Here is a 9,168-nt window from a genome sequence, read left to right as displayed (position 1 = left end):
CCCCCCCCCCCCCCCCCACACACACACACACACACACACGGACACCCCTTTTATCTCACTTAATCCATCCATTCGCGTAAGAGACAAACTCTTTTGACAAACATGGCGCCCTCCATGTAACGACACACAAATGTGCACAACATACGAGAACCGCTCATCCCTCATCCTGATTGGCTCGGAGCAGGATGGGAAGGGGGGAATTAGGGTCACATGGTGTGATGCTGTAATCCTTTACAGAACCCAAGGACAGGTCGGCCTCCGTCGGCAGCAGGAGCAGCCATCACCTCCAGAAAAGAGGGGTTCGGGATCATGTTTTAAGAAGAAGATCACGCCAGCATCAGATGTTATAGCCTCATCTGTGCCAAGCTGCATCATGAAGGATGTGAGAGAGTGTGTTGAGATAAATTCTTCTAAATGTGAGTGATGTTTGCAGCAGGCGGGAAAGAGAAGAGAGTACAGTAATACAGTGCGAGGTGTTGTTTCTCTAGGGAGGCTGAGGTGACAGACCGCTACGCCTCTCACTCCACTGATTTTGCCTGCCGCCTGCTGCCTGCTGCCTCATATACTCACAGCTCTACAGTCAGTTGCCATGGAAACAGGAGGATAGGCTGTACATTTTGTGTGTTTGTGAAATGTATATGAGCATGTTGAGGGAGACTGAGCTGCTACAGAAGACAGCTGGATAGTTTTCATTTATACGACTTAATCATTTTCCCTTACATGTGTGCACAAAGCATCCACGTGTTCGTGTTTCAGGGAGCTATGCGTTGTCATGCGTCCCGTTTTTTTTCCGCCAAGTACTCCTTTCCTGTCTGTTCACCTGAGGGACGGAGGATTAGGCGATTAGTGAGAGATTATCGGGAGGTGAATCCCCTCGTTCTGCTAACGTCCCAGCAGTAGTTCACACGGCTGCACGCTAAAAGTTCCCGCTGTCGATTCCCAGCTCCACCTGCACCTTCTTGTTCTAATCGCACTCTCGAACAAGCTGAAAGGCCCAGAGGATTCAACGCTGAGAATGTGATGTATTGCTACATTGTACATGGAGCCAAACCCCTGTGCATAACTTCCGCTGAATTAGCAGACTCTGTGCAAACAGGAGCATGACCAGTTTTAATAACAATGTTAATTGGTAGGAGACAAAAGAGACTCATTTAGGTGCAATGAGGCAACGAGCACTGTGGCACTGTGGACTCTGCACTCTGCTTTGCATCATTAAGCCCACGTACATAAGTATCTGCTGATAAGAAACACGCATGCATGTGTGTGCACACAGCCGACACACAAACACACATAAAGTAAAGGGTACAGACACAAAGTGCAAGGTGGGAAACCCTGAGTGCAGAGAGAACAAGACAGAAATGTTCAATTCTTGCTGTCATTTATTCAGTCTGTATGTTCTCATTAATAAATTACTGATATGTTGTTGTTCGGCTGCACACCACTGTTGTAGAATCACCCGAGAGCAGAGGAGGGGCGAACAGAAAAAATAAATCAGTAGGACTGCAGTGGAACACATTGCACAATCCAATCAATATTTTCTAGTCACAGTCGGCATCGCTCTCAGGAATAAACCGAGCCTGATAAAGCACATGGAAAATCACAGCCGAACTCTGACAAGTACTTGAGAAAATTCCTCTCAGAGAGGGGAAGTTTGTATGCTCAGCGTAATAGGGTGTCACTCTATTTGCTTATCTCAGCATTCATGTCTGATGACTTTGATAATTGAGCTTTTGTTTAGGACCTCCCTCCTCCTCCCCTCTGCCTCGGCCTCCTCCCACTCCTTCTCTCTTCACATCCCTTGGTGCTGTTATTGCTGTGATATTTTTCTCTCCTCCATCCCAGAAGTAATTTGGCTTGTGAAAATTGCACCTTTTTCCTCAACCCCCTCACCCCCCTGCTTGGCGTGCTCCTCTTCGATTTCCTGTCTGGGTGGCTGCAATCACTCTCGTCTTGTCCTTGGTCCACGACCTTGACGGCCAACATCGACTCCAATCCATCGTCATGGAGATGACCTACATCTATCACCATGGAGACAACCTTTGAACGGCGGTGTGCCACACCCACCCTAAGGACTCAGCAGACCCTCCGCTGCATGTGCACACACTTCAAAACGCACGTGGCGCACTGCGACCTCGCTGTGTGGAAGCATTTTGGTGAAGATGGTGGCTCTTTTTACCCTTTGATGTTTGAGCGTCTTCCTCACCGCGAGGGGGCTGAAAGTCAAACGAGGGCGATATGAAATTTGGATAGAGGTTTCTCACAAACTGAGCAGCTGGCAAATAAATCTTTTAGATATTTCGGTCACGTTGATGTGCTGAGGCGCAACAAGGTGAATGTAAGACACGGATAAAAGTGCAGAAAAAGACAACAATAAAGACAGAACAGCAGCTCCTGCTTGATTAACTTCTCTAAATACAGCACCCATTCTCATTTTATTTTAAAATGATACTTCACACCTTTTAAAGCAAGGCTCTGTAAGAAGGTTATAAACAATTAATGTCTTAGCTGTTGTTGAAGGACCTCCGTTTAAAGTGATATTTGCTGTTCATAAACGTTTCACAGAGCACCCCTGCAAAATACCAGAGCTATTTTAACGTCAACAACAAAAAGAAGCAGAACCCAAAGGAACCATCATAACTTTTCTCCTTATTCTCACCTTCAACACCAGCACTGTTCTTGTTGATGGGTGAATGATTGTAGTGTGAAACGCTTTGGGGTCCTTGGACTAGATAAAGCGCTATACAAGTACAAGCCATTTACCATTTGTTAAATGTTCAAAAGATGTCAATCATTCAGTCCAAAATGTTAGACTACAAGAATCGATTTTTGTCCAATTTTCTACTTATTTTTTTATCCTTAGCAACGTTGTTGTTCTACGATGCTCCAGAAATCCTGCTGAAATTCCTGAAAAGATGCATTGCAGTCATTTCTTACACTAAAAAGCGTTGGTTTCTTCCCTGCTTATGTTTGTCTTTTCAGTATCAGGTCTAAGTCATTTGTTTCTGGGCTTCTTCCTAGATGCCACCATTGTCCTGCATGTGTTTAAGTGCTCTGCCAAGCAGACTTCCTCCCTCTCTATTGCTGCAAGCCAATTTAGTCTCATGGCATGTGTGCATCTTTCATTACTTCCCATTTAACACTAAACCCCAGAGAAAAGGGGAGTTGGCAGTTTGAGTGAGCAGAAGAGTTGGGGAGAACAGCATGAAAAGGAACGAGAGGTGCGGGAGAACTAAAAATAACACACAGCCCATCCCTTTACAACGCCCCCAACCTCAACCCCACCCTCCACAGAAAAGGGGGGGGGGGGATCTGTGGACCCATGTTGGAATTGCCGGTACCACTCAAGCGTACTCTTATGCTAATTTTGCTGTGTCTGTGTCAACGGTTGCCGTGTTAACAGGGGGAGCGGAGCTACGCAGGCCCTCCTTACTGCCACATCATTTGTTTAAGTCATCCAAACAAAAGCCAGGGGAGAGAGCCACATGATTGGTAAAATATACTTGTGTGGGACCACTGCAGTGGAATAATGATTGCAGCATTACTCCTGCATGTGCCAGGGGCTGTGTGGCCATTTCATGCCCGCACGGAGTGAATGTAAGGGATGTTTATTCATGAGAGGCAGGCAGAAAAAAAAAAAGAGAAAAGACGGCAATAAAAGATGGTGGCAGACAGTGATATTATTCCTCTGTGTGGTGCTTGTGTCCGTGTTGGCAGCGACTTTGGACCTTCAGATGAGGAGAGAGCAGAAAAAAAACGAGGAGCCCTGCAAGAGCAGAAAACGTTTTATCTGTGAATCATGGAGATTGGAAGCTGTTGTAGAGCTCAAGAGCCATGTTGGTTGGTAAAATCTGAACGCCTCTTCACTTTTGTGTTTCTCTTCATTTCTCAGAAACAAACTCGAGGCCCCTGAGAGACGGTGTTCAACTTAAAGGCATAGTTTGGACATTTTGGGGTGGTGTTTTGTGCAACGGTTGTGAACAAATAATAATTGTTGTAGATACCGCTTTGAATGACCTTTGCTTTCGTGATTAGTTTTTAATTGGATTGGTGACCTATTGGCTGGTCCAAGTGGGGCCAAGATGAAAGTGCTGCTGCCTTAAAACAACTTTAATCTCAAAAATATCAAAGTTGTTTTATAAAGCTTTACATCATCATCAGTTTTGCATCCCACAGTTATTCCGACAGAAATAATAGGATATTTCTGAAGAAGCCATGTAGCACTTTAGGCTGCATCAGAAGTGCTACAGCGAGCTGCTGCTGCTATTTACTTATTCAAATACTTATAAATAAATCAGTTATGTTATGTGAAATTGACAACAATATAAATATTTTTAAAATGTTGTTAGCGGTACAATCAGAATAAACTATTTCTCCACACTGAGGTCATTCAACAAGCTATCTAAAACATGTAAGATATTAATTGTTCCTGTTTTTTCCACAGAACCCCATTTCAAAAGATCTAAACTACTGAGTGCATAAAGAACATAATGTCATATGAGAACTCTTTTGAATTTAGCATCACCTGAACATTATCCATCAAAGCAATTCTGTGGCCTCCGATGGCAAATGGAAGGAATGTCACGATGCACTTCACTCGCTTTTATGTTTCAGAGGTGACTTTTGCACAAAAAGTCCTAAATCCTCACAGAAATGGTTTCTGCAACATTAATTTAGTCTTTTTCTCTGGTTGGTTTGAGATTTAATAACAAAACAGCAGCAAAAAGCAAGATGTCTTAAGAGGCTTTTAAGAATATGCAACAAGATTTTGAGAAGACGCCACATTTTACTGTGTCTTTTAGAATAAATGATGTTAGGTCAGTACTGCGGACTGGTATTGGGGGCTTAACATAATCGTTACACACTTTGAACGGCTCATCTGTTGGGTTTGCTGCTTGATCTCGCTTCTCCTTTCCATTTAGAACCAAGCTAATTACAACACGGAGAGAACAGGTTTTTTTTGAGAAAAGACGCAGACTTGTATATGTTTGTTTAATGCTTCGGTGTGGGGGGGAATGTAACACACACAATCACCGCTCTCACACACACTGCGAGCCCTTGTGATTGGCAGCAGAGCTCAATTAGGGGCCCGCCTCGTGTGCGCCCATCAACGCGTGCTTTCACATACATCCATCAGTCATCCACATATGCATGATGACATGCATATTTTAGGCTTCCCTTTCTGCATTCCTCCTCTCATCATTCTCTTCCTCCGCTCCTCCTCTTCCATGTTTGCCCCTCTCTCACGTCCCCTCCATCATTCTCAGCCTGAAAGCTGACATCTACGTGTTCTGTGAATATTCCCCAACTCTGAGCTCGTTCCGCAAACGGTACACATCCACCTGCATTGAAGTTCCATCTGAAATAGAAACGGCGCGAGAAACGGGAGCGAAATCACTTACACTAACCTAAAATATAAAACCTTTGATGTGTATGTTTGCAGGCAGAAGATGCGAAAGATGCGAAGCCTCTTCTTTTGACTCCCTGCTGTTCTCTCGCTATATGTTGAGACAGCAAGATGCACAACCCCATGCATCTGTGTGTGGCAGAGAGAGATCGTAAATATCAGGCACAACGGGAGGTAGCATTTCTCCAGCCTTGCTTTTACGGCATAATCTCCACAATAAAAGAACAGCGCATGTTGATACAAAAGAGTATGAGTAATGGTAAAAGCTCTCAAATAGCTCACACAGAATTTCAACATTTCCAATTAAAACCTAGTGCAAAATGATCTGGAAAGAGCCAAGGTCAGCCTGGTGAGAGTGTGTGCGAGCCTGTGCTCACCGAGTTAATGTATTTACCCCTTTTGCACGTATCTGCGGGCCCAGTGCCTACATTTAACCATCCAGGTGTGAAATGCGGAGAAGCCCAGATGAGGAGAAAACTACATGCAAGTGAAGCGGAAATAACTCTGCGTCGCTTATTCGCAGCATTCCTCCGTGCACCAACCCCACCGCAGTTAGCTTTTTACAATATTCTGTTTCTGTCGCGTGGCTTTGATGTCTGACAGCCTATAAGCCGTTCTTCTGCAGATGAAGAACACACACACACAAAACAATGCTGACAGCACAAAGCATGAACACATATTCAGGAATATTCCGATAATTGCTACCTGTTTGACACACGAGTTTGGATGACGCTCGTGTCTGTGTGAATACTTCCTTGCAGAAACGCTCGTAACCTGCATGTTTGCAGGTTTTCCTTTTGTTTCATGCTTGTTTGGAGCTGAATGTATGTCTGTGTGTGTGTGTGTGCGTGTGCGCGTGTGTGTTAAGACCTATGGGGTATGCAAATTCACATGTGAGCCCACACTGGTTAGCGGTGTTGAACATGCGCCTCTGTCAGTGTGAGAGTCTTTGTCTGAGGACTGTGGCGTTCTGTAATGAGAGGAACTCTGTCGCCTCCATGTGAGCTGTGGAGGGAGAGGAGAAACACATCAGAAACACACACACACACACACACACACACACACACACACACACACACTGCCTCGCTGTCATGGGTTCTGCTTCCGTAACTGACCTCGCAAACTCAAGTAAAATGTGCTTTTCAACAATAAATATCCACATATCATTAATTCTCATCTTTTACCTGCACACAAACATTTATTGTTCTTTTTTATTTAAATACTCTTGGCTTTTACAACACTTTATGTGGTTTACTTTTTTTTTTCCTTCTGCCAGTTGCATATGTGTTTACAGAGTAAGTAAAATTATAACACAGGGGTAACTTCTTTTTCATTGATTATCTTTAAGATGGACACGTCAGTGTACAGAAAAGGAAAGGGACATCATTATACGCACGCGTCGCCATGATGAATAGGTTGATGAAAATCTCTGACAGCGCTGATACCTTGGGTTGTGGTTAAAAAGAGGGCAGGGAGACGAGCAGAGGATGAGCAGAGGACGCGCAGCGACGGAACAACAAGGGGAAGGGCAGAGGAAAGAGCGAGGGGCTCCCAACTTTGAGCCATGTACACCAGCCATTCATATCCGACCTTGTAATCAAAGAGAGTTGAAAAGCAATTAACTGGGACAATTATAGCAGTCAGAGGAGGCTGAATGTTTGGCTAAGTAAAGCAGTGTGTTGCTGAATGGAGATTAATTGATGAGGGCAATATTTCAAGGCCTCTCAAAGTTTAAGTCGAATATGTTTTGTCACTGTCAAAGCACACAAGACCGCTCGGGGATTCTCCTCGTTCTCATTATCTGGTCAAAACATTTGAGATCAAAACAACCGAGTTATCTTTCAAGAGGTACAAAGCACTGCTGCGTCACTATGCATTTAAAAACCCTTTAAGCAGTGTGGGATTTATTTTATGGTTATTATTATGGCAATTTAATGACACATCTAATATGCTACATTAGAGATCACCTGCATAAGGAAATTTGTTGCCATTTCTAAGTAAAAACTGTAGAAACGACTTTTTAGTTTCTGTCACCCTGAGTTATAAGAGGGCAATAGAACGCTCACACACCAATATATTATTCATTAAAATAATTTCAGTTTTATATGAAAACCTAATAAAAAAGTCATGTTTTTGTGCATCTTTCTCATTTATTTTCTGCTTCGTATCAGCCTCCGGTTCACAAAAAAGAATTATTTGCTGGTGCAAACATGCCTGTCGAGTTTAGGAAGGTGTGAGCGGTTTGCACTCTTTTTTGAATCAGATCACAGTTGTCCTCTCTGCATAATCTAAATATGACTGTCTGTCACAAACGCAGCAGGCTCAAAAGTGACAGAGAGAAAGAGGAAAATGTTTTCTCACAGAGAGCTCCAGGTTTGAACAGATGAAGCACAGAGGCGCCCCTTAAAACTCCACAAACAACTCACACGGGATGACATTTCTAAATCACAAAGTGAAGTTTTGTGCTTCCTTGTTCATCAGCTCAGTCCAACACAGCTTATTTCACACAAATTCACAACCAAAGTTATCTCAAGGCACTATACAAAGAAGAAGCAAGTCGAAATAAAATTTTGTGCCATTAGAAACAGTCAGGTCAACCTAAGTATATTAGTATATAAGTATATCAGCTCAATCAGTATATTACAAAATGCCAGTTAGTAAAAAAGTTGCATTTAGGGCAGAGGTGGACAACCCTGGTTCTCGAGTGCAGCTATCCTGCATGTTTTCCTTGTTTCCCTGCTCCAACACACCTGATTCAGTGGTTAAATGACATCTTCATGTCCTGCAGAAGCCTGTTAATCACCCATTGATTCAAATCAGGTGTGTAGGAAAACCAACAGATTGTGTCATAACTTCATTTCAGTGCAATCACTGTGCAAGCCTATAGGTGACAGTGGAAAGGAATTATTTTGTTTTTAACAGGAAGGACCCTCCAGCTGCACCAGGATCAGATGAGCAGACATCTGCCTCTATCGGTTGGAAATTGAGAGCACAGGAAAGAGACGGAGACAAACGGCACATCTGCGTAGTGTCACTTCCTGTACTAATTTTAAAAGATGGATTCTTGGTTTATTTCTCGGACCAAAAGGTGCTTGCTGTGCCTTTTCCCCTCATGAGAGACTTGTCCTCAGATAATCACTTTGAGTTATATTTCTTACCTTCTGGATGTGAATCACAAGTTGTTGAAATATTCTATAGTCTTAAGGTTTTTGATTCTGAATGTAATACGTCAACAGCGGATTTTCCTCAGCTTTTTGAAACTTTATTTGCACATGCAGCAACTTCTTCCACTCATCACTGGAAAATAGGATGAATCCTACTTTTCCTGACATGCCTTTCCTCTTTTAGAGAAGGCAGCAGTGCAGCAGGTTGCTCCTCTACACCACCAGCTCACAGGACAAGAAAAATATAGCATGATATGTCACGAACAGTGCTGATCTGTAGGAATTGGGCACTTTTTGCCCTGGCAGTAACAGTATTTATATAAATATGGGGTTTTCATAAAACCTCATTTAAATGTAGGCAAGCTGTGCCAAATAGGCATTTTTTGTCAGTTTTTGAGAATTAGATGAATGCACACAATCAACAACCAATGACTTAAAATAAATATCATCATTTAGTCACACGTACCACGGCAACCATCTGCTGGAGTGATGTTTTCTTTGTCTTTGGAGATACGGTTTGTCTAACAAAAGTTCCCTTCAGTCATATGTGGACAAACTGGCTACTCTTTCTCTCTCATCTTCAACAGTCCACGCATCAAA

Source organism: Kryptolebias marmoratus, linkage group LG8, assembly GCF_001649575.2.
Source record: "Kryptolebias marmoratus isolate JLee-2015 linkage group LG8, ASM164957v2, whole genome shotgun sequence".
Taxonomy (NCBI): Eukaryota; Metazoa; Chordata; class Actinopteri; order Cyprinodontiformes; family Rivulidae; genus Kryptolebias; species Kryptolebias marmoratus.
The sequence above is the reverse complement of the archived record's forward strand: the minus strand, read 5'-3'. Positions refer to the sequence as shown.